This window comes from Dipodomys spectabilis, unplaced genomic scaffold (genome assembly GCF_019054845.1).
Source record: "Dipodomys spectabilis isolate Male_0828 unplaced genomic scaffold, ASM1905484v1 ptg000175l, whole genome shotgun sequence".
Taxonomy (NCBI): domain Eukaryota; kingdom Metazoa; phylum Chordata; class Mammalia; order Rodentia; family Heteromyidae; genus Dipodomys; species Dipodomys spectabilis.
The window spans coordinates 5,713,600-5,740,500 of record NW_024870852.1 but is presented as its reverse complement, the minus strand read 5'-3'; the positions used below and the strand labels follow the sequence as shown (position 1 = coordinate 5,740,500).

The window sequence follows — 26,901 nt, the reverse complement described above, 5'->3', positions numbered from 1 at the left end:
AGTGGAGCCTGACTTCAGAGTAGCTTTGTTCAAGTAATCTATGGTTTAGCAGTTTCAGCACAAACAAGACGGTTTCTGAAATTCAGGTGGGCCCAAGGTTAATATGAGCAACAGAAGGGTTACTGCTTCGAAACGAAGCCACTTTTAACTCTTCATTCCCCCCTTCACTTATGGACATGAAGCACAATCCTGTGGTTCAGATCCCAAACTAAACTCCAACAGCTCCTTGTTCGGAAGAGATGCGTACCTGCTTCGCTATACCATTAGCTGTATAGTGTTCAACCTGTCTTTTATAAATTATACCAATCTATTTAAAATGTAAGATCCGCTTGTAACAAAATTAACAATTCTTCCACCAGTCCTGACTGTATATCACAGCTAACTTAATTTTATACCAGCTGTACTGGTAAGCTCCAATTTTAAGACATACTTATATCATTTGCTACATACTTAAACTTTCTGAAGTTTGTCTTTTTTTCTTTTTTTTTTAAACATTTAAAGACAATCTTTACTTTTTAAATTTTTTTTTTTTTTTTTGGGTTCGGTCGTGGGGCTTGAACTCTGGGCCTGGGCGCTGTCCCTCAGCTCTTCAGCTCAAGGCTAGCGCTCTACCACTTGAGCCATAACACCACTTCCGGCTTTTTTTCTTTTTGCTTATGTGGTGCTGAGGAATCAAACCCAAGGCCTCAGGCATGCAAGGCAAGCACTCTACCACTGAGCCAACTTCCCAGCCCTTTAAAATTTTTTTTATCCAGAGAATACCAATTTTTTTTTTTTACAATTGTTTTTTAAGGCTTTCTTTATCACCCTCCTCTTCTTTTTAGTTCCTTGAGCATCTTTGTGGCTGGAGTTTAAAACTGACCAATTTTTCTTTGGCTTGCAGAACCAAGTTATCTTAGAACAGCCTTAAGGCACCACTGAGATGCAGAAGCTTGTAGATTTTAAGGCTAAGAATAGGGCTGGGTCTCATTTACTACCTGCATTGATAACACACTCAGGTTATTACCATACCAGAGCCAAACCAGGCTGTGACTATAGATTGGATTTTCAGTCACTGTGCACTGAAGTGCCTAAGGCAAGCAAGCCAGTGATATCCTTGTCCCCAATATCCACTGTGGGAATAGAGAGGATTTTTGGATATCACCCAAAAGAATGTCCCACAAGATCTTAGTTTTAGCAGCTTTCAACCAGGATGCAGTTTCAAGTGATGGAACCAGGCAGGAGTTCAGTCTACTTTTACCACGGTGGAGGTGGTCTGGGTGACGACGTAGATTTCCTCCAGGTAACTGTGAGGCTGTTTTCAAACTCTACCCATTAGGGTACGGCAACAGCAGCAGCAGCAGGATCTCTCAGTGGCTCCAAGGGACTGTCACACCTCATGCTGGACTGTAAATTCCTACACAGACTGGCTAAGGATACATTGCATAGGCTTGGCAGGCTTTGATCCTGCTGGTTTATAAGACCTTTAAACAATAGCCCAGGACAGTTTACCAAAATCACAACTTTTTTACTAACCAGATATTTTTGTAAACAGACACAGAAGGCTTAGTCTTGTAACCATCTCTGACAGATGCAGTCTCAACACTTGCACACCTGTTAACACTATTTTTTATGCCTTTTTCTAAAAAAATATTTTATCTATTTTACCTCGTTTTTTCTCAAACTGACTCTGGACTCTTGATCTTAACAGGGGTTGATGGGTGAAGGTCCATCTTCCCTAACTTTTTCAAGCTGACTTCAGGGGCATTGATCCTACCTAGCCAGAAACCTATAACCTTAGCCTATTTTACAAAGAGGTTACCTGGGTTAGATGTCATTAAGAACAATATTTTAACTTTTGACAACTGCACAGACCTTTTCTCCGGCTACAGCAGTGTAGCTTGTTTAGCACTCTGGTTTGCAAAAGCATCTTTCTGGATGACTTAGGAATGTAATCTCATCTCTAATGACCCTAACAATGCCTAAGTTACCTTTGCAGGCTTTTAGACACATATAGAAACACACTCTCAAGTTTACAAACTTTTTCCTGAGCAGATGAATTTCATGTAGCTGGTGTGAGCTCAATAGTTAATGCCAATTAGAGCTTTTGGCACATACAGGGGTTGGGATTTAAACTATCCCTCACATTTTATAACATTAGCTTTTTACTATCACAGAGGACTGGCAAGTTCCTATTCCTTACAAGGTAGATAGTCATGGATAGATATTAGGCATGCTTACAAACTATCTTCCCATGACCTCCTAGCTCTGACCGATTTTTGAAGGGCCACAAAATGACTCTAGGATCTGACATTTCTGCCATCCAAGCAGTGGCTTACTGTCTCTGGATGCTCCTCCATTGCTTTTGTCCCAGGAGTGTCTTCTCCACATTGGGATAAATGCCTCATTGGCATTTCCCTTTAGCTGGTCGCTGGACTTGAACTCGGGGCCTGAGCACTGTCCCTCAGCTCTACAGCTCAAGGCTAGCACTCTGCCACTTTGAGTCCCAAAGCAACTCTGCTTGCTCTTTCAGCACTCTGCTGGCTGAGTAGAGGTGACAGTCTCACAGGGACCTTTTTGTGCCCGGGCTGGCTTTGAACCAGTTTGCAGATCAATGAGTCTTATAAAAGGTCACTTTACTCCAATTAAAAGCAACAAGGTAGTCAACATAGAAGTAGCTTTTAAGCATGCTCTTACCTGAAACTTATTAAGAGTCAAAGTTACATCTGACAAACTTGTAAGAATCCTCTATGCTTTGCTCTGGACTTTGCTGGAAACTTAAAAAAAACCTATAAGATCAAACTAGAATAGCAATTATTTTGGTAATCCTAATTTTTCCTTTGTGCACTTTGAGGCAAATGTTAAGAACAATTTTACTTTTAAACTTTATGTCCAAAAATCCATTTCTAATTTTTTAAAGCCTCTTATTAATCACCTTTAATATTTCATACTTTAGTTTTTATTTGTGTTTTAAAAAATCTCTTAAAATCTTGAGGCCAAGTGTCACTCATTGTCTCTTGGCCGCTTGTTTTTACACATTAAAACTTTTAAACTCAAATGACAATTTTTCCTTAATGCAAGAATTACAGGCACCATCACTATACCACGAAGCTAAACTTAACACCTTTATGGCTTTTAAAAACATATACTACTTGTAGAACATCATTGGAAGCAAGTCACATTATATAAATAAACTTTTTAACTCTCTTTTTAAGTCCAAGGGCAGTTTTAGCAATACTACAGATCATCAGATCACTAATTTTAATCATCATATTTTCAGTGTCTATCTACAGGGAAAAGGGACAGAACAATGATGGGCCACTTGGCTCCTCCTATGGAATGGGCACGCACCCAATCCGACTCTTTAGGGTTAGATGAACTGCGCTTGTGCCAGCTTGCCCTCTTTCACTATGTGTGGACTCCTCCCAGGGCCTGTCCCACCATCTGTGGACTCCCCCTATGGCCAGTCCTACCATGCATGACCAGCTGAACTGCACTTCTGCCTGCTCACCCCTCACCCCTAAAGATAGGTCTTCTGTTGGCTTCTAGTTTTTCCTTTTCTTATCTCTTGGTTCTCAAATGAAATACACAGTTTTAGACAGACAGAACAAGTAACATCTTTGACAGTGTTAAACTAACCTTTACATTTAAATTTTTAATATTTATTCCCAAATTTTGGCCAAGGGAACTAAATCCCAAACAGCCAGTGCATTTTTGTTAAGCCAGATAACTTGATTACAGTATAAACAGACTAATGCATTCTCAAATACCAGATTTTCTATTTTTCAAGTTAAAGATTCCTTAAAAAGTCATTTAAAACACTATGAAGATTCTTTAAAAATTTTGATAATGTCCAAACCTCATAACCTTTTGAATTTTAAATTTAAACTCACCCAATTGTTACAGCATGCTGACAATTCTTATCTTGAACATGTTCACAAACACGTACAAAACACACACAGATCTTAAAGCACACAAAAATCAAAATCAGTTGTATATACCTTTTCTAAAGTTTTAAACAAAAATTTAAGACAGCATTTTTTTAAACTAAGTTGGGCTTCATTTTCCCAAAGCTTGCTTGTTTAGCAAGGCAATTCACCAATGGGTCTTTTGAATCCCTTCTGTTGAAGGAGGGCTGGGGGAGGGAGGTCACCTGAAACTAAACTAGCCTGATTTTTTCGCCATTTAGACAAAACCACTTTACAAATTGTTACATTGTCAGGACTAGCTGAAAAAGTCCAAACCAGGCACATAGCCTTATACACCCTCCCCACCAGCAGCCTCCACAAGGAGAAAATGCAGCCTGAGGCTTGAAGCAACTTTCCATGCCTCACAGGGAGGGGGGGCATAGCAGGTCTGTGACCATGACTGAGCCCAGCCAGAGGCTGGGACTTTTATTCCCCAGAGATGTTCAAATGAAAAACACAAGCACAAATAAACACAAAAACCAAGGATCCACATTTAAAACTGGTACCAATTCTAAAACAGAACTAGACAAGAACCAAAGGCTGAGTTGGGACTAATGGGCCCCAGTTTATCTTTATCTCTACCAGAACTCTGTGCTGTTTTCACTCAGCAAGCTGAATCCAAAGTCTGCTGAGTGAGCCTGTCACGCTCACCCAGAACTTCCCTACCTCAGAAAACATAGAGCAAACAAACACACTAAAGTAAACAAGACAAACAAGTGGCCACAAAGACAAAATCAGGTCTCAGTGAATGGGGTGACATCTCACCACTTACCAGGGGACTCGAACCCCCTCTACTCATTCCAGAGAATTTTTCTTTTTAGATTCTGGCAAACGTTGACCCAGGGGCCTTCTAAGGTGGAGGAGAATTCCCAATCATTTTGGGCAAGGGAGAGAAGAAGTCCTTAGCGGCCGTCCCCTCTGACTGACAAGTTCTCCCCCATGCTCAGACCCCCTGAGCCAAAGCCTGAGGCTAAGATCTTGTCAGTGCCACCTGCAAGTGGTCAGTGGCAGTTTCATAATTGACAAAGAAGCAAGTTACAAAAGCAGAACCAGCAGGGTTTTAGAAGAATTTTACCAAGCCTCCCCAGCCCTTCTTTACATGCACATGTAGTCAGACCAACTAAAATATCCAGCACTAATCTAGCAAACAAACAGGAATAAGCAATTTATAAAATAAAGGTTATGACACACACAAAAAAAGTCAGCAAATGCCATGCTTATTTCAGAGAGCAGAATGGGCCTTCTGCCGTGGAATCCCTCAGTGATTTAAAACCTGCAAGAGTCAGGGGAGGGAGAGGTCAGGACAATGGAAACAAGCACAGATTTTCTAGGGTGGTGGGGACTGGTCTGGTTGGTTTTCTGCTGAAAATCAAAAGTAAATATCATGAACAGAGGTCTCAGAACAAGGAAGAAACATGGATACAACTTCTCTTCCTTTTTGGTTTCTTTCTAGTCTTCTTTCTCTTTACCCTGTGTCTTTGGGGTTAAGTCTAGGGGGTTGGATGGGGCATTGCCCATGGCTTTCAGTCTCGTCAGTCATTTAGTCCACAAATCAACAAGAGGTAACAGAAAAACAAAACACACATAGGCTTACAAGATGGAGATCTCCCAAGTTGATCTGCTGCCTTCTGTGAATGAACAGAAGAGGCAGACCCAAGTTGATCTGCTGCCCTCTGTGAATGAACAGAAGGGGCAGACCCAAGTTGATCTGCTGCCCTCTGTGAAGGGACAGAGGGAGCAGACCCAAGTTCGAGGTGGGCGGGTTGAGCCTCAGTTAGGAGGCCCTCCGGTCAGTTCTGGTCAAAGACCAAACTGACTCACGCCCTAGAAGTCGGGGTTCCAGGGGTCCCCCTTCAAGTGAGGATCTGGGACGTCTCCCATTTCCTCCAGGGTTGCCGTACAAGTGCGTCTGCTTCGACAACCCTTCAAGTACGAGTTGGAGTGGCCGTCCTCAAGTGTAAGCCAAATAAACAAACACAATCGACAGGACAAGACAAATTAGCAGTGCTGTTTTCTTACCTTCGGAGTCTGGGGTCTCGGGGGTCTTTGGGGGTATCCCGGACGAGCCCCCACTAATATGTTGTACCCCCCATCGCAGGACCCCCACCAAGAAGACCACCAAGAGTCAGACGTTCTGAAATGCAAAAGCAAGGCTTTATTCAGGCAGGCTGCAGCTCAGGCCTCGTCCTACACACCGACTCAGCCGAGCTTAGGAGGAGAGCTTCGAGCTGAAATGTCACAGGGTTTATAAAGGCAAAAACTACAAAGTTACAAAAGGAGAAGGAGAGAAAAAAAAAAAATCACAGACTGACAAATTTACAGCAACTAGAGGCGTCAGCAGGGCATTCCAAGGCGATAAGGGGTAGTAGGGAGTGATCAAACTGGCTGGGTCTCAATGGGCCATCTGGACATTCCAGAGCAGTTAAAGCTTAGCAGGGAGTAATTGGTGGTCTGTTTATCTTGGGCCAGCTTGGTCATCTCCTGAAGTTTGTGGAGACCCAAGGCTAGCTATAGTACAAAGTGGAGCCTGACTTCAGAGTAGCTTTGTTCAAGTAATCTATGGTTTAGCAGTTTCAGCACAAACAAGACGGTTTCTGAAATTCAGGTGGGCCCAAGGTTAATATGAGCAACAGAAGGGTTACTGCTTCGAAACGAAGCCACTTTTAACTCTTCATTTGTTAGAATTCATCTGTGGAATTATTTTTTCTTGGTTTACTTCCCATCTACAACTTTAGCTCCATAAGCACAGGCCATTTTTTGTGTTGTTCATAGAATCACCATGCCTTAGAACTGCTTATTATATATAATAAATCTTTCATAATTATTTTCCTTTCATTTCTCATCTGTCCTACTTAAGCTTATTTTGTGGTTTGTTAATTTGTGATGCCACGTAAAATATATTCTATGAATATATTCTATGATCATTTGGACCAGCTCAACCCTATTAGTACTTTAGAATAGGTATAATTGAAAATTGACATTATATTATTCACTATTGTGGTAGGCTAACCAAATTTGATTATTAATGAATGACTTCAGGGAGTTCTTTTTAAAGGTCACAAATGATGTTTAATAACCTGAAAAAGATTACCTTTTGGGAACAGGAAGTAACAACATGCCTGGAAGCCTTAATTTATTTAAGCCTGTACTGCTCAATAATCTTTTCATCTGCTGTTTTCAGAGGTTGAATGTTCTTTAAAAAAAAAAAAAAACTGTGTGGAAAGGAAATTAAGCTGCAGATTGAGATAACAGAGCCCTTTTGAAGCTTTCAAGGTGGGGATATTAGGAAAGCTATTGATTTAAAAAGAAGAAAAAATATCAATTAGTTTGAAAGGACTGCCTAGGATAGTTAAAATGAAAACTTGAAAAAAATGGGCAGATGGTCTTAATCAACTTGGGGCAGATTAATCTGGAGCTGTTCTAGCAGGTTTGTACTCATACATCTGTTGCCACTAATTGCCTCTTCTCTGCCTGATAAGCTAAGCTTAAGTGTGTGGGTTTTGTAATAGAAGCAATTAAAAGCTCAATACTGACATATTTTTTCCATTAATCTGCCATTGAGTGGTTGGATGTATATGGATAATTGGATTTATTTTGAAGTTAATTGTAATTATATGTTGTGTTTTACTATTTACTAAGCAGTTTGTCCTTTATAATATAATTTACTTTTCACTACAATATAATTTCTTCTATCCTTCATGGTTAATAGATGCTTCTCTAGGAACCATAGCCTTGGCTATATCTGTGAAGTTAATATTATTTAAGTAGATGGAAATAGATTGGTCAGGGGCTCTTAATCATAGGTGGCAGAAGATCAGATTTAGTACACGTGGACATAGGACACCACTGTTAGGAGGCAAGCAAAAGGAGACCTGGGCATTAGTTTTCAGAGAAGCTATCACATCCATTTGTAGTATTTCCCAAAGCTGGAAATATGAATATCTCACTAGGCCCTGCTCTCATTCCCAGCTCCATCCCTACTGAAACCTAGGCATATGTACCTGAAAGGACATGGCGGTACTAATGATAACAGCCTTCACTCGAAGCTACCCAAATGCCTGTCCTCAGTAAAAGGGAGCACGTGGTAATGTTTTCTCAGAATGGCAGTTCATCTTCTGAGGAAAATGAATGAAAGACTCTAGATACCAAAGCGCTTGTACTTTCTTTTTTTTTTTTTTTTTGGGGGGGGGGGGTCCGGTTGTGGGCCTGAACTCTGGGCCTGGGCGCTGTCCCTCAGCTCTTCATCTCAAGGCTAGCACTCTACCACTTGAGCCACAGCGCCACTTCTGGCTTTTTTTTCCTTTCTGCTTATGTGGTGCTGAGGAATCAAACCCAGGGCCTCATGCATGCAAGGAAGCGCTCTACCACTGAGCCACCTTCCCAGCCCCGCGCTTGTACTTTCTGATTCCATGTACACACTGAATTTAGAAAGACAAGCAATGTAGAGAACAGAACCCAAAATGGTGGTAACTCTTGTAGGATCCTAATTAGAAGGGAGACCAAGAAGGGCTGGGGTTCTGGGTTTCAAGACTGACTGTTCTAGGTATGTTCAGTTTGTGAAAATTAAGTGATTAGCTGGGCACTGGTGACTCATGGCTATTATCCTAGCTACTCAGGAGGCTGAGATCTGAGAATTGAGGTTAAAAGCCAGCAGGGGCAGGAAAGTCTTAAGAGACTCTTATCTCCAATTAATCACAGAAAAAGCTGGAAGTGGTGCTGTGGCTCAAATGGTAGTGTGCTAGCGTTGAGCAAAAGAAGCCCAGGGATAGTGCCCAGGCCTTGAGTCCAAACCCCAAACAACAACAACAACAAGAAACCATTGAGATACCTAAACCTAGACGTGGTCTTTTCTGTGAGAAACCATGGGAGCTTAAAGTCCAACCTCATTTGGAGGTCAACTCAAGTTTCCTGGTTTGGTGACATCCTCCTGCCACCTGTGACTTCTGTTCTGTATAAACTCTGATTGTAGCTGTTATTAAAACAGTGTGGTTTAGCAGTTAGTCATGCTCTAAGAATTCCTTTTACTTTTTTCTTCACTGCAAGTTAAGAAAGTTCAATCGAAGCCAACAACCTCATCTCTCATTTCTCCAGCCAGGGTCAGGCATATTAATGAATATCTGACAAGTGATTAACTGACGCCCTTGAAGAGATAGAAAAATAAGCAGAGGCCCTGCTGAGGCAAGAGCAAGCGCCGGCTCTTCGGTGATGCTGCTGCTGCTTTCTTTGTCTCTCCACTTGATTAACCCCTTTGATCTCTTTCTTAATCTCTGTCTCTTTATCTAAAATCTCTTGCTTATATGCTCATTGTAAAGCGTTAGGAAACATGAAAAAGCACAAAGAAGAGAAAAATAAACACCCATAATCTTTCTGTGCAGTTCATTATTACACATTGTTTTTTCTTTTGTTTCTCATAAAGTGCCATGTCTTTCATGCCCTTCACCCATGCCCCACCCTTTTGCTTGAATTTCTTTTTTGTCCATTGTGGGGTTTGAACTTGGGGGCTAGGCACTGTCCCTGAGCTTTTTCGTTAGTGTTCTACCACTTTGAGCCACAGTGCCATTTCTGGTTTTCTGGTGGTTGATTGAAGATAAGAGTCTCACAGGACTTTCCTGCCTGGGTTGGTAGCTAGGATTGTGAGCCACCAGAGCCTGGCTTGTATTGCTTAACAGTGATGAAAGTGAGTAGAGGAGAGAAACGTCACTGTTTTGTTTTTGGTGAGCAGGGTCTCACTATGTAGCCCAGGCTAGCTTCAGACTTCTGATCTTATTGCCTCAGCCCCTTGAGTGCTGGGATTATAGGCACTGAGTCTAAAGGTGTGCACTGCCAAGCCTGGTTTTTAAAAGCTTCTTGGGGAAAGTGGGAACTTCATGTGTTGCTACTTTGAAGCTAAATCTTATATAAAACCCTTGTCTTTCTCATCTTACCAGAAAATAGTACAACATGATATATAACAAATTCCTTTATACTTGTCACTTAGATTTTTGTCAGGTGTCTATAATAGACTCCAGATCTCTAGAAGAAATGGAGAACTCTTCTAGCATAGAACTGTGCTTCTCTTTTTAATTGTGTGCGTGTGTGTGTGTGTGTGTGTGTGTGTGTGTGTGTGTGTGTGTGTGTGTGTGTGTTGCCAGTCCTGGGGCTTGAACTCGGGGCCTGGGCACTGTCCCTGAGCCTCTCTGCTCAAGGCTAGCAGTCTACTACTTGAGCCACAGCATTACTTCTGGCCTTTTCTATTTATGTGGTACTGAGGAATTGAACCCAGGGCTTCATGCATGCTAGACAAGCACTCTACCACTAAGCCACCTTCCCTGTCCCCCTTTCTAAATTTTAGCATCTTATGGATGCTCTTGTCCTAAATTCTTTTGAAGGCAGCTATGGATGCAGCAGCTTTTAGATTTTTCAGTCTTATCATCCCTGACTCTGCCTTACAGTCTGGATTCTACTGGGATTTCTGAGAAGTTAGACACACTAATTTTCATGTTTCTGAACCCATAAAGTAGGAGGCTAGCACTGTGTAGCTAACCTGGCCTCTTGGTTCTGACCTGAAGAACTAGCCTGTGATTCCTGGGTCCTCACAATTTCTAGTGCTTGAACTCTCCCTCTTATCTTGTAAAAATATATTCTTGAGGTTCTCCTAAAATAGATTCCAGTCATTTCTTCTACCCATCTTCAGTCCCCCCACCCAGCCTGGGATTTGAACTCAGGGCCTGGGTACTGTCCCTGAGCCTCTTTGTGCTCAAAGCTAGCATTCTACCACTTGACCCACAGCTCCGCTTCTTGGCACTCTACCCCTTGAGCCATAGCACCACTTTTGGCTTTTTCTGAGTAGTTTTGAAGATAAGAATTCCACAGTCTTTCCTAACCAGGCTGACTTCAAACCATGATCCTCAGATCTCAGCCTCCTAAGTAGCTAGGATTACAGCTGTGAGCCACTAGCGGCCAACATAGTCATCTCTTCTTGACCTTGTTCAGATATTTTTCCTTCCAAATTTCCAAAATTCCCTATATTCTACTCTAGACTCCTGAAATTTTTAAATGACTTCGCTTAAATTAGATTATTCAGACAGGGTTCTCTTGACCTTTAAAATAATCTAATGAGTATATCATTTTATTTAATTTTATGGTGGTTTAAGGCAGTATGATGACATTCGTATTATCTCTAGGCCTCTGCCTTACCTTACCGTCTTGCTTGTTGCTTGTCCTGATCTGTTCATCTAGGTAATACTATGCTCTTTGTGGCATAGTGTGGTATTATGTGGTGTGTGTGTGTGTGTGTACACATGCACTGTACATAAGTGTATGTGTATGTATGTTTGAGAGACTCAGATAGGGACAGAGAGACAGAAAAGAGTTTGTTGAGAAGAGACAAATGAGATGTAGTTTGGATTTGTATTTTCACTGTAGCCGTCGATCTGGCCCTCAGCCCCTGCTCAGCTCCCTCATGTGGTCTGGTAGTCATGTCTCTTGGAATCCTGAGCATCTGTTGTCCTCAGCACTGAGCAACAAAATTTCAAGTGATGGTTATGTTTCATTCTTTTTGACTTTGTGACTGTCAGCTTCCAGTTATATACTTGGGAGTAAGTTTATCGTGGTGATGGTAATGTGTGCTCACTGTCAGGAAGGAATGCTCAGTTTTAAGGGAACCATTCCTTATTTTATGAGCGGCTACCTACAGGAGGCCATCCTCCCAAATGCTGGAATTACAGGCCTAATCTAACTTTTGAAATAATTTTTTTTTTAAATTACTACTGTGGGATTTTTATGAATGGGAAGAACTAGGGAAGGGTTCATCTGTAAATGACTCAGGCAGAAATCATAAACTCATGCTGCAGGGTTACATTTTAATTTGACTAGTACTTTGAGTGAAATAGCTTTCTTTTGTAAAAGGTTAAAACCACCCTAATTGTCCTTATGTGAAAAACTTGGCAGGTGAAAAACACACCAGGCGTACATAGAGCTTCTGTGTACATCAACATACAGCATACCTAGAATTCTTTGTGTCACTCGATCCCATCCTCCTCTAATTCCATGAGCAAGATGCTGTTGTGTAGGGGTCTGCTGTAAAAAGCTGTTTAATGTGCTGGACCCCATGTCTTAGTCTACTTGGATTGCTGTAACAAAATGCCATAGAACAAATGGCCGTAAACAACAGAAATTTGTTGCTTACAGTTGTAGAAGCCAAGAAGTTCAAAGTCAAAGATGCCCGCAGATTTGGTCTTAAGGACTTAATTTCTGGCTCACAGATGACACGTTCTAGTTGTTTCTTCACATGGTGGAAGACTTCTGGGATCTCCTTTTTATCAGCACCAATCTCGTCTGGAAAGCTCCTTCCTTCCCTGTGGCCTAATCACCTCCCAAAGCCCCACCTCCTAATACCTTGGGGTTCGGATTTCATCATGTGAATTTGAAGGCCCACATTGAGACCTGCATCTGCAGTTGCCCCCTATAACTCTGAGGCTTGTTAGAAAATGGAGGTTCCCTGTCCCCCACTTACATTTTGTTGTTGTTGAAACACCAGCTAACATCTGGAGGACACAGTTTGGGAAGTGAGACATGTTCAACAGTCAAACCCAGCCGGGTTCAGATACATTTTCCTCCTACTCTCTCACCAGTTTTCCAGATTCTTCTTGCTGATTATGTGGAATTTGAGATTGTCATTTAGCATTAAAAACAACAACAGGGCAGTACACTTATTTCTTTCTCATTCACTAAAACATACTTATCATAGCCCTGTGCCTAGACACTATAGATAAAGGGCCCTGCCTTTAAAATAGAGGCAATTAAGAAAACTGACACATACATAGTCTTTCAATAGGACATAAAAGCTGCTTATACTGTGTACTGAGCACCCCCTCCCCAGGGAGGGGGTTCAGGGATGGGGTCCCTAGGGAGCAGTGAAGGCTTCCAGGTGGAGGAAACAGGGAAGGAGTCAAGAATTTGCTTGTCAGTGCTTGAGTGCTGGAGCTTTCTGCCGAGTGGCTGGTGGAGGAGCACAGATGGCTTTGAAATTGCAGACATTCAAGGAGAAGGGACAGGAAACCCTCCAGTAAGGTATTTGACCTTTGGTCTCTCAGTAACCATTTAGTGTCAAATAAATAAATGGAAGTTTTCTGCTGTATTGTGTCATGCAGGAAGAATTGCAGAAACTTTTTTTTTTTTTTTTGGGTCTGGTCGTGGGGCCTGAACTCTGGGCCTGGGCGCTGTCCCTCAGCTCTTCAGCTCAAGGCTAGCACTCTACCACTTGAGCCACAGTGCCACTTCCAGCTTTTTCTGCTTATGTGGTGCTGAGGAATGGAACCCAGGGCCTTGAGCGTGCAAGGCAAGCGCTCTACCACTGAGCCACCTTCCCAGCCCTACAGAAACATTTTTAAGAAATAGTTCTACACCTTAGCCTATAAACCATAGGATTCATTTTCATTTTAGTAACTTTTTCCAGTGAGTTACTCCATGCTTCAGATGCTCCATTCATGCCCCATGTACTAAAATGATTGACTAGAGTTAAATAAACCTTCAATTTCTAAATGTGGTTGTGGTTGAGATAAAGCCGTTTTCTTTTCTTTTCTTTTTTTCTTGTTTCCTTGACAACTGTCTGGATTTTTTTTTAGCTTTGGATTTTTCTCAACATGAGCTGCATCCTTCAGTTTAATTGAAACAAGTAGAGATTTACATCATGTTCAGAGAGAGTCTAATACAAGGGTTGCAAAGTATGCATTTTTTTTCAGGACCCTTAGGAAACCAATGTTGAATATGGTAGAAATTTTCATATAACTATTGACCTAGCTGGTTAAACAAACAAAAGGAAATCAACAGTGATTTTCTCTGTCTGATAACAAGTATAATAAAAATAATTGAGCCAGGCTGTATTAGCTCACACCTGTAATCTTAGTTATTCATGCAGCTGAGATCTGTGCCTGAATAGGAAAGTCTATGAGACCCTTATCTCCAACTAGCCAGCAAAAAGCTAGAAGTGGAGCTGTAGCTCAAGTGGTAGAGCACCAGCCTTGAGTAAGAAAGTTGAAGAACAGCCCCAAGCCCTGAGATCAAGCCCCAGTTCTGGTGTGCCTGTGTGTGTGTCTGTGTGGCCTGTGTGTGTGTGTGTGTGTGTGTGCCTGTGTGTGTGCCCTGTGTGTGTGTGTGTGTGTGTGCCTGTGTGTGTGTGTGCCTGTGTGTGTGCCCTGTGTGTGTGTGTGTGTGTGTATGTGTGTGTGCCCTGTGTGTGTGTGTGTGTGTGTGTGTGTGTGTGTGTGAACAGAGAGCAGAGTTATAGCTGTGGAACTAAAGACAGGTTGGAGCAAGAGGATAGAAAGCTCTCAAGGGGAGCTCATGAACTGCAGGTTCATCCTAACAGTATAACATGTGATAATGGCACTGAAAGACTGTTGGAAGATGCTGGTAGAGTTAAGGTAGTAGTTACAAAGTAAAGCAAACAAATGCAAAAGAAAAATTACTTCTTGCTATAATATTGTACAGTAAAGGAAATACCCTTAGTATATTTCTTAGTGATTAATATTTACATAGTTAAAGTAATATAAACACTTAATATTGCTTTAAAAATGATGTATCTATAGTTATAGAATGGGGAAGAGATGCCCGTGTGTCTATTTATAATGACTATATGTACATATATGTGTCTGAATCCTAAATTTTAACCTACCATGGTAGGATACTACATATAATGTCTAAAACTGATATATTATCATATAAACATGTTAATTAGACATATAACAATTTCTCTTTTGTGTGTGCCATTCCTGGGTTTGAACTCTAGGCCTGGGCACTGCCCCTGAGCTTTTGTGCTCAGGGCTGGCACTCTACCATTTGAGCCACAGCTTCACTTCTGGTTTTTTGGTTATTAATTGGAGATGAGAGTCTCATGAACTTTCCTGTGTAGGCGGGCTTCAAACTGAGATCCTCATGTCCCAGCCTCCTGAGTAGCTAGGATTATAGATGTGCACCACCAGTGCCAGTCTAAATACATAAAGATTTTAAAAACTAAAATAGTAAGTTGAAATGGACTAGAGAAATGAGAAAAAAATGATAGAATGGATAAAGAGCTATTCTTTTGCTCTGTAAGATTTTTAGCCTCGGCTTTTTTCTTTTTATATATAATTTTTAAATTAAATAATTATGCAAAGGGGCTTCAATTGCTTCATCTGACTTAAAGTTTATAAGCATTTATTATGTTGTATTTATTATGTTGTTAAAATGAAAAATTAGTGATTAACTAACAGTTTAAGCAGCCCTTCTAACGAGTGTATGTTACAGATACAGTTTAATATACATTTGATTAGTAGGAAATGTTATTCAGTATATGGCCAATGAACTTGTCTGGCAGGCTCTTTTTTGGTTTTTTTTTTTGTTTGTTTTTTTGTTTTTTATTTATTTTTTATTGTGAAAATACTGTACAGAGGGGTTACAATTACATGGGCAAGATAATGAGTATATTTCTTATCAAGCATTGTAGCCTCCTCCTTTGTTTCCCCTTCCCATCCCTTCCCATCCTCCCCCCCCCCCCCCTCCGGCCAGGCTCATTTTTAACCAAATCCATTTTCACTTGCACACAGAGTTATTAACTCAGACTCACCTTGTGGGAAGTCATGCTAGAAAAATTTGTCATTTCCTGCTGCACCATGGAGACAGATAGAATATGGCTCATAGTGTTGAGGCTGTAGGCTTATTAAAATTGAGTAGATTTTTAATTTCTTTGATTTAACGATGTACCTCTGCCATGTACTTAATCTACAGCAAATATTTACCTTCACAAATTGACAGATTTACAATTTATAACTTGTCATATCAAATGAAGCATTTTCTCTTTCCTCTACCTCCAGAAAGCTCTCTGTTCAGGATTACCTTTTATAAATAGTTGACACATTGAAGGATGCGATGGGCTTAGGAGGCTGAGATCTGAGGCTCAAAGCCAGCCTGGGCAGGAAAGTCTGTGAGAGTCTCATTCCAATTAACTACAAAAAAAAACTGGAAGTACATATGTGGCTAAAGTAGTAGAGTGCCAGCCTTGAGCAAAAACTAAGCTAATGGACAGCACTTAGGCCCCCAGTTCAGCTCTAGTACCAGCACAAACAAGAAACAAAACAATAACAAAAAATAGCTCCTTTGTTGGGAGCATTCAGTATTTCCATCCTATAAGTTGGTACTCACTTTTCCCTCCTCACAGCCTTATACTTACTGGTATATTTATTCTGAACAGTTTAATATTTTATTCTGATAATTGAGAGTTAGAGAGATGTATATATACATGCATATATATATATAGTATGTATATGCATGTATACATACTATATATATGTATATGTACATATACACATACTATATGTGTATATGCACATACATGTACATATATAGTATGTGTATATGTACACATATATGTACATATACATATATATATATATGTATATATATTTGGTTAGTCTTGGGTCTTGAACTCAGGGCCTGGGCATGGTCCCTGAGCTTTGTTACTGAAGGCTATGCTCCACTTGAAGCTACCACTTGAAGCACAGCTCTACGCCTGGCTTTTTGGTGGTTAATTAGATATAAGAGTCTCACAAACTTTCCTGCCTAGGCTGGATTCACCCTGCAGTCCTCAAATCTCAGCCTTTTGAGTAGCTAGAAGTACAAGCATGAGCCACCAATACTCGTCCATATATATCCATTTATACATCCATACAAATATATGTATGGATGTATAAATGGATAGGCAGGTTGATTGACAGACAAAATATTGGCAAAGATGTGTTAAATTACAGTTTCAGGTAACAGAGACTATCCAGCAAGCTAACATCTCAAGATGCCCAGCCCATAAAACCCAGATAATGGTCACTTTTCCAAAAGAGGATGAATATTTTTGTTGAACCCAACATAGTCTCCCAAATTAATTGAAGAAAGTAAAATCAGGAAGATGCTACAGTAGACAGTATTAAAATAACTATCGGATTCTTTGGATTTGTACCATAAAACTAGTGTGAGGATCTGGGTTTGGGGACTTTTTGTTTCTAATCAAAGCCTAGGAATGGATATCTTCAGGCTCTTTTGGATCCTTCTTTCTGTTTTCACTATATTTGAGAACACTTTCTAGACCAAAAATACCTTTGAAATTTGAAGATGAGAACATTTGAGACTAAATTCCTAGGGGTACTATGAGGATTCATGAGTATAGTAAATAAGAACTTTGCTGTTTATGAGTAGAAAATTTGTTTGTATGTCAGGACTGGAGACTTCCGCTCATAAGCTCGCCTGTGTGCTATTATTATTTTCAAATGTTTTATAGCTTCTTGGGGCTATACTTCTTCAGTTTGGTTTTAGGCTGCACCACTTAGTAACTGCATGTCTTTGAGCCATTATTTTTTTCAGTCTTTGTCTCAGTTCATCATGTGTTCTCTGGCATGACTATGTTTTATAGAGGTTGTAAACTTTCCCTTTCCAAAAATCCTTGCAGCTAGCATTCTGGATATAATTTAAGGTCTGCTAATAGGCTTGGTCCCATAAACCCTTGAATTCAAGTCTAGATTACATGGAAAGAGAAACAGGGCATAGAACAATTTTTAGCCAGTATAGATACTAGTAGGGTCAGCAGGGTTCTGGAACTATCCAGTGTATTGCTGGCTTCCTACTTTATTGGGCAGCTTCCTGAATGGAAGTTTTAGATCTTGGTAACAGTTGTGATAGTTGAACAAAGTTTTTAACAGGACTTTCTGGTTCCTTTGTTAGGTTCCTAATAGTGGTAGAAGCAGTAGCCCCTTTGGCTGTCCAATTCTGCTGAGTGATTTGAATATGCTTCCTAAAAGCTCAGCCTCAAGCTTGTATCATTTTCCCAACAGTAATTTCCACTATGTTAAACTTATTTCTTTCTGCTTAAAGTAACTACTGTGATTTTTGTTGATTATATCAAAAAAACCTTTACCAGTCAACTTACCTCATAGAGTTTTAGTGATATTTGTATTAATTTCTTGTTACTATAATGATATATCTGAGGCAATTAACTTGTAAAGAGAAAAGGTTTATTTTGGGTCATAGTTCTGTCCTCATTGCTTTAGGCCTCTGGCAAGGGTAGCACATTATGATGGGAACTCATCATGGAGCAACTGTTTTCATCTTGAGCTAGGAAGAGAAACAGGGCATAGAACCTTAATTTTTAGCAAGTATAGATAGTAGCAGAGTCAGCAGAGTTCAGTTAAGGGTAGTGCTCTACCACTTGAGCCACAGTTCCTTTTCCAGTTTTTTAGTGGTTTATTGGAGATTAATGTCCCACGGACTTTCCTGCCTGGGCTGGCTTTGAACCAGATCTCAGATCTCAGCCTCCTGAGTAGCTAGGATTACAGGCGTGAGCCACCAGTGCCAGTTGGGGGGCTCTTTTCAAGAGCTAATGTTCAAATGCATTAGAAGTCTTGCTAATTAGAAGACACAAATTTAATCATCTAGACTGGCCTGTATAATTATGTTATTTTTCTAGTTTTTTTTTCTTCTCATAGTTCCCTTCAAGTTTGGGGGGTTTTTATTTGTTTGTTTGTTTGCTGGTCGTGGGGCTTACACTCAGGGCCTGGGCTCTGTCCCTGAGACTCTGTGTGCTCAAGGCTAGCACTCTACCACTTGAGCTACAGCACTACTTCTGGCTTTTTCTGAGTGTTTTATTGGAGATAAGAGTCTGGGCTGGCATCAAACTGCAGTCCTCAGCTCTCAGCCTCCTGAGTAGCTAGGATTACATATTTGAGCCACTGGCACCTGGCTCCCTTCAAGTTTATTTTCCTTTATAGGCTTAAGTATTTGTACACGGAATAAAATTAAGGAGGGCCTTAGGTAATGTAAAATTCTAAAATTGTTGATAAGCCAGAGTTACCCACGGTGCTGACTTCTGCCTGGGTTTATCTTCTGATGACTGACATAGCTTATTGACCAAAAGAAAGCTTAATTACTTTCTTCAAATGAAGCTTTTGAATACTCATTATTCAAAGACAGTGAGTACCATGGGAGAGCAAAAGTAATTAGTTTCTCTTTTTCCTCAAAACAGTGTTTGATCAGCTATCTTGCTCTGTGGACCAATGATTTCAAACAAGTGTGGGGCTCAGCGGCCACCAGAGCAGCTGGTGTAGGCTGAATTAGTAAGATAAAGTTATTAATTGCTTCAGAAGGAAATGGAAATAGTTGGTTACAGAAAGGGAAAAAAATATCATCTATAAAACATCAAGAGCTTTTGTATATCTATGTGTATATATACATAATATATGTATATTAATATATGTAATCATGCTACATATAGCATAATACATGCATATGAATATTTGAGACCCTCCTGCCTCCGTCTTCCATGTGCTAGGATTACAGATGTATACCACCATATCTGGATACATTTTTAAAGAAAAATTAAATCAACTTAGGACAACTTTGAAGTTGAATACTTTTACAAAATTGTTTTATTATGGACTGGAATTTGAGAAACAAAATATAGAATGGACTTGAATTATATTTTGAAGTCGGTCACATGTGATCTGGGATTAAAGTTTAACATTAGAATATTTTTTGAAGGACCGGTGACCATCTTGGTGAGTTAAACAGGCTCCTGGCACCAAGGGAATAAAATGCCTCTAGATTATTTCATATAGCTATTTCCATATAGGTCTTTCACATAAGTGATATGGATATTGTTCTGTTTTAAGCAGTCTTAAAGGATGAGTATTGGATATATGCAAGAGCTGGCTGTGATCAAATTTAGCATTTTAATGGTCAGTTAAGAAGCTGATGTTGCCAGGAGTCAGTGGCTCATGCCTTTAATTCTAGCTACTCAGGAGACTGAGACCAGAGAATTGTGGTTTGAAGCCAAGTGGAGAAAGAAGAAGGGAGGGAGGGGGGAAGGAGGGAAAGAATTCAAAGTTTTATTCTCAAGTTCAAGTGCAAATGAGGATAATAAGGGTAGACACTTGTATCATAATTGTTCTCATTGTGTTTCCCAGTCTCATCGTGCCATTTTAGATTAACTCACCACTGCAGCTCTGACTCAGCCAGCAGTCATTTTATGAAAGCCAAATCTTCTTTTGTCTGCTTCAGGATTTTTAGTGTAAAAATATTGTACAGAGGGGTTACAGTTACATGAATAAGGTAATGAGTACATTTCCTGTCGAGCATTGTTACCTCCTCCTTTGTTTTTCCCCTACCATCCAACCCTTCCCTCCCCACTTTTCCAACTCCTCCCTCCTCCCCCACTGAAGTTGTAAAGTTCGTTTTCAGCATAGTGTCTTGTACATCTCATTGTTCCAATGGGTCAACCTGTATCCTTATTTCAGCATTTTGTTATTTCCCTTCCGCTCCCCAAATTAGAAAAATGTATATACAAGATGCAGGGCACCGACATCAAATACAGTGAAAACAGGGATTTTCCATGGGGGAAGAACATCCAAAAGAAACAGAAAAATCACAGAGTACATTATAAATATGGTAAAAACAGTAGCAAGAAAGAAAAACCACTTGTGTCCCTATCTTGGGGTTCATTCCGCTTAACATCATCTTATATGGTCATATGTACATAGCTTTTGACCTTTTCTGCCTGTCCTAGACATATACTAGTTATTGCAAATAAGGGAAACCATGGGACCTATGTTTCTTTGGGCCTGGCTTACTTTATATAATTTTTTCCAGGTCTTTCCATTTCCTAGCAAACCTAGCAAATGGGGTGTGTGTGTGTGTGTGTGTGTGTGTGTGTGTGTGTGTGTGTGTGTCTGTGTGTGTGTGTGTGTGTGTGTGTGTACCACATTTTCTTGATCCATTCATCTACTGAGAGACATCTGGGTTGGTTCCATATCTTAGCTATGGTAAATAATGCTGTGATAAACATAGTTGTGCTAGTAGCTTTAGTATAGCCTTGTTTGTGATCGTTTGGGTAAATGCCCAAAAGTGGAATTGCTGGGTCATAGAGGAGCTCTATATGGAGTCTTTTGAGGAACCTCCATACTGCTGAAATCTAGATCTTTTCTGCCTAATTTCACAACACTAAGAAGAAAAAGAAAAACAACAACAACCTGATTTTCCTTCTTCAGTTTGTTTATGAGGCCAAGACCAGACTCTTTTTCCTGAAGCTCTTTACGTGATTTGTATTGGTCTCAACTGAAACCACTATCACCCTCAGACTTGGAATCAAGCCATTTCAGTCCCACCCACAGGCTGGTGCTGGTTCCCATGTGTTTGGGGTCTGCGGAGGGCTCCAGTAGCCTGGGCTTCTGTGTTCTTCAACACCCACACGCTGGGGCACCTGCTGTTTCCACCCCCACTGGGATCATGTTTTCTTTGTAGTGGGTGCACTTGGGACCCCTTTGTAGTCACAGTCTTATGGCTGTGCGATGTGTAATGCTAGTTATGATTCATCCCTGCTGCTATTGTTGCCAGGATGGAGCTGGAGCTCTCAGAAAAGGTGATGTTCCTTCCAGTCACCATAAATACTTGTTCATCTGGACTCTGCTTCTGTTATGCATCTATCACTGCATAAAAACACAAGAGTATTCAAAATTTACTTTTTAAAATCCCAGATATTAAATGACACAGCTTAACAGATAGATATAACAACTCTACAGTAATAGTTATTAAATATCTTTTATTCATTGAGCCTTTGTATGTACTAGGTTTCATGCTAATCTATCATTTAATTCTTTCTACAGTTACAAGCAGTAACAGCCACTATTATCCCAATTGTGCAGAGGAGGATATGAGATTCAGAGATGCTAAGTAACTTGCTCAAGTTCACATAGCTCAAGTTTTCTTTTTTTTTTTTGTCATTGAACTCAGGGTCTGGGCACTGTCTCTGAGCTTTTCTGCTCAAGGCTAGACCCCTACCACTTCGAGTGATAGCTCCCCCTCTGGTTTTCTGATGGTTTATTGGAGTGAAGCATCTCATAGATTTCCTGCCTGGGCTGCCTTCGAACCTTGAGTCCGAGATCTCAGCCTCCAGAGTAGCTAGAGATGAGATTACAGGTGTTGAGCCACCAGTGCCTGGCTATAGCTCAAGTTTTCTACAACTTAAAATCCATGCTAGCAAATTTTTCAGGACAAAAATATTGAGATTTCTGTTCTATGACTATAAGCATTTATTAGGCCAGAAATTAAGTTCACATTACAGGGCAACAGGTTGAAAGTATGTACATATGAAGCTACACTGTCTGACATTGCACAGAACTGATTTTTGGAATTCTTTTGTGAGGATTGCGTTTAGTATCAACTTATGAAACATAAGAAAATCAATTACCTTTGTAGGTAAACTGTACTTTTAACTTATTCCTTGTCATGTTACCTGTTTAGTCGCATACATTATTTACCAGATTTTGCTGCATATGTCTCTTGACCATTTCATGAAGGTAATTCTTTTTTTTTTTTTTTTGGTCCAGTTGTGGGGCCTGAACTCTGGGCCTGGGAGCTGTCCCTCAGCTCTTCAGCTCAAGGCTAGTGCTCTACCACTTGAGCCACAGCGCCACTTCTGACTTTTTCCTTTTTGCTTATGTGGTGCTGAGGAATCGAACCCAGGGCCTCAGGCCTGCAAGGCAAGCGCTCTACCTCTGAGCCAACTTCCCAGCCCCGGTAATTCTTTTCTTTTTCTTTCTTTTTTCTTTTTTTTAATTGTGAGAATACCATACAGAGGAGTTACAATTACATGGGCAAGATAATGAGTACATTTCTTATCAAGCATTGTTGCCTCCTCTTTGTTTCCCCTTCCCATCCCTTCCCATACTCCCCCCACCTCCCCCCACGGATTCCCCCCCCCCCCCCCATGAAGATAATTCTTATGCTGGGTACTGGTGACTCATGTTTATAATCCCAGCTACTCAGGAGGCTGTGAACTGAGGATCACAGTTCAAAGCCATCTCAGGCAGTAAAATTTGCAAGATTCTCCTCTCCAGTTAATCACCAGAAAACTGGAAGTGGAGTTGTGGCTCAGAGCACTAGCCTTGACCAAATTGCTCAGGGACAGTGCCCAGGCTCCGAGTTCAAGCCCCATGAGTTCAAGCCTGATGACTGACAATAAAAAGAAGGCAGTTCTGACCTCTGAGGATGGAAATTTGTTACCAGTGAGGACACTAAGAAAAAAGTTCCAGAAGAAATGAAGACAATTCCTGACATGCTCTGAGCAGAGTCAGCATCTTACAAATGATAGTTTGATCCCTCGGGAGATGACTTTTTCCTCATCGCCACCCATGCTAGGCAAGTGCTCCACCACCAAACTGCAGCAACAGAGGTGAAGGAGTAACAATGAACTGTATAAGTACATTCTGGTACATTTGTTTATAGTTCAATGTTCAACTTCTTGATTGACAGGAAGTAAAATCTGCTTACAAAAATTGACACCTTGCCTGGTACCAGTGGCTCACACCTGTAATCCTAGGTAGCTAGTCAGAAGGCTATGACCTGGAAGAAAGAAGTTCAAAGAGTTGGGACAGAAAAGTCTGAGATTATCTCTCCAATTAATCAGACAAAATGCTAGACTAGAGGCATGGCTTAAGTGGTAGAACACCAGTTGCTGAGCAAGAGCTTGAGGCACTGAGTTTAGGCACTGGTACAAAAAGCAAAATAATTGAACCTAGCAAAAACTGCTGAGTATAGAAATGTCAGACTTCTCCTGTGACAGATGTTATTTTTTTCTCTTGGAAAATCTTTTTTTTGGTCGGTCGTGGGGCTTGAACTCTGGGCCTGGGCGTTGTCCCTCAGCTCTTCAGCTCAAGGCCAGCGCTCTACCACTTGAGCTACAGTGCCACTTCTGGTTTTCTGGTGGTTTATTGGAGATAGCAGTCTCACGGTCTCTCCTGCCTGGGCTGGCTTTGAACTGCCATCTTCAGATCTCAGCCTCCTGAGTAGCTAGGATTACAGGCGTGAGCCACCAGCGCCCGGCTATCTCTTGGAAAATCTTGTTGCAAATGTCAACGCTGCAAGGAATTGTGTTGCTAAGACTCTTGTTTTATGCCTCTTTAAGTGTGAAAATCACCAAATACTTTCTTGTCAATACAGGCAGATTGTGCGAATCCTCCATTCTTTCCCCCAGCCCAGGAACAATCTCCTAAATTTAATGTATCCAGCAACACTAGAAGCATCGTTTGTTTGTTTTTAATTAGCATGTGTTAGTTGTGTGGCTGGGTGTTTCATTGTAACATTTCTAAAAACAATAGAAATATATAATGCACACCTTACATAATGTATTCTGATCAGTCATTCCATGAACAATGGAAATGTATATGATGTATCCCTGTCAGACTCACGATTGTCATGCTCCCTTATCCTTCTTTTCTTCAGTCTCATTGTTCTATTTTTATACATGCTGATAAATGACTTCAATAATATTCTTCTGCTCGGGCTGGGAAGGTGGTTCAGTGGTAGAGCACTTGCCTTGCATGCATGAGGCCCTGGGTTCGATTCCTCAGCACCACATAAGCAGAAAAAAAAAAGCTGGAAGTGGCGCTGTGGCTCAAGTGGTATAGTGCTAGCCTTGAGCTGAGGTGCTGAGGGATAGCGCCCAGGCCTAGAGTTCAGGCCCACACCGGACCCCCCCCCAAAAAAAAACAATATTCTTCTGCTCCCCCAGAAGAGCCTCTTTTACTTCCCTGTCACTCATTTTTTAGTGTGTATTAATTAAACCATGGTATTTCAGACGTATATTTTATATTATTTTAATTATAATAACTATTGTCAAGCATTATTTTTAAAGTGCTTCTATTTGTCTTACAGTTAAGGTTAGTATCTCAAGTATTATCTTAGGGACTCATGTCTAACTGTACTGAAGTCAACAATCATCATCATCATCATCATCATCATCATAAAAGGCAGTGTAGCAGTGTTGCCATAACAACCAAGATCCAAATCATTTGCTTTTCCTTTCTGCTTACAAGGGCTCCTTACTGTCTAGGCCAGGATATGAGACAACTCCACAGAAATTTCCTATGTGAAATGAAAGCTTAAAACTTTTTTGGGAAAAATATTTTTAAACAATTGCTTTTGGTATTTCAATAAAGCTCCAAACTCCAGATGGTTTCTAGAAGAAACCATCTCTCCTCTTCCCTTGTCTGACAGCCTCCCTCATTGTCCTGTGTTAGGATTCCAGAGGCAGAGGTGCCTGCCCAGAGCTGTTCTCCAGGATGTGGGCAGGGTCAGGGAATCATAGTTCTCCCAGCTCTAACTTTAAGGGTCTAGACCAGAAAATAAGAAGAGTTGAGCCAGAAAAATTTCTTGGCTATTTAAAGGTACAAGAATCAAATAATGGGGCTGGAAAGGTGGCTCCATGATAGAGTGCTTGCCTTGCACGCAAGAGGCCCTTGGTTCGATTCCTCAGCACCACGTAAGCAGAAAAAGCCAGAAGTGATGCTGTGGTTCAAGTGGTAGAGTGCTAGTCTTGAGCAAAAGAAGCTCAGGGACAGTGCCCAGTTGCTGAGTTCAAGCCCCAGGCCTGGCAAAAAAAAAAAAAGTGTCATGGACTTTTCTTCCCAGTCTGGCTTTGAATTGTGATCTTATGGTCTGAGCCTCCAGAATAGCTTAGATTACAGGTGTGAGCCACTGATGCAGGGCTATTTAGCATTTTTTATGTTCTAAGCTGGCAGTTTGTAGACTTTCCTTATCTAAATCATTTAGGGAGACCTTTGGGCTCCCCTGCCTGGCCTGTTGATTGCCAAAAGATAAGTCTATCTCTGGTTCTAATGATGCCAAATGATAGCCATATAAAGATCATATGGATTTAAGAAAATGGATGAGCATAGGAAACTTTTCATGTTGTAATTGCAAAATCACCCAGCACTTCTGGAGACTTGGTCTGGAAAATAAGGGTCAGTAGAGTCCGATGCCTTCCCTGCTCTAGGGTCCAGCTCCTTTACAGTTTCTTTATTATATGGAGTGTAAATACAGTATCATCCACTTTTTGGTCATGATACGCTAACATTATGAGGGCTGTTTTGCTTGAGATTTGTCACTAAAACGAAGGCTTTGTGGCTTCTCAAAAGCCCTCATCTCATCCTTTTCCTTGTAAGGATCACTGATTATAATTGTAAAATTAGTCAAAGAATAGTCAAAACGTTTTGTCATTCATCTTGTTTGTCATTAAAAGGAAATAAAAGGCTGGGCACCAGTGGCTCACGCCTGTAGTCCTAGCTACTCAGGAGGCAGAGGTCTGAGAATCATGGTTCCAAGCCAGCCCAGGCAGGAAAGTCCATGAGACTTTTATCTCCTAATTAACTACTCAAAAAAGCTGGAAGTGGCCTTGTGGCCCAAGTGGTAGAGTGCCAGCCTTGAGCAAAAAGAAGCTCAGGGAAAGCACTCAGGCCCAGAGTTAAATCCCTACACTGGCAAAAAAAAAAAAGGGGGGGGTGGAAATAAAAGAGAAAAGGAAAAATCCAGCAGGCACATGGTAAGAAATTTGAATACACAGTTCACAGAATAGAAAAACCCAAAGGTCCTATACCTGTGTACAATGCCTCTTGGTTGTACTAGCTATCAAGGAATGCAAACCAAATCAGATACAAGGGAAATGTCTCACAATATCAAGGTTGGGCAAAGATGAGGGAAGGAGGAAAACCCACACTGCTGGTCGGAGTGAACTTGCTGCAAGTCCTATGGAGAGCAAATTGACAGAATCTAGTAAAATGGAAAATTCATAGTCCCTTGATTCAGTTAATTCCATATCTACACGTATTTTTAGAGAAAGTCTCACACATGTTCACAGGGAGCTATGTACCAGGAGATTCACTTTCGCTAGTGATAGTAGAAAATATGCTTCTATATTTGAATACTTTTAACTAGATATAGCTATCTACCTAACTATCCATCCATCTATATCTGTCTGTCTGTCTGTCTGTCTTATCTACAATGGCTAAAGGTTAAAAACATTATAAAGTTGGATATAAAAATTTGTACTGTTGGGCTGGGAATGTGGCTTGGTGGTAGAGGGCTTGCCTAGCATGCATGAAACCCTGGGCTCTATTCCTCAGTA

At 40.8% G+C, this 26,901-nt stretch overlaps 1 protein-coding gene and 1 long non-coding RNA gene across 4 annotated transcripts in view; one reads left to right on the top strand and one right to left on the bottom strand.

The window, feature by feature from the left end:
* The window catches only part of Shld1 (shieldin complex subunit 1), a 72,499-nt gene that overhangs the window by 32,557 nt on the left and 13,041 nt on the right, over nucleotides 1–26,901 (top strand). The gene's annotated exons all lie outside the window — the stretch shown is intronic.
* Nucleotides 141–13,343, bottom strand: LOC122120314. Its single transcript, XR_006149681.1, has 3 exons — nucleotides 13,332–13,343; nucleotides 2,516–2,519; nucleotides 141–225 (listed from the first exon to the last, which is right to left on the bottom strand). It is a non-coding gene; the product is annotated as an uncharacterized LOC122120314 (long non-coding RNA).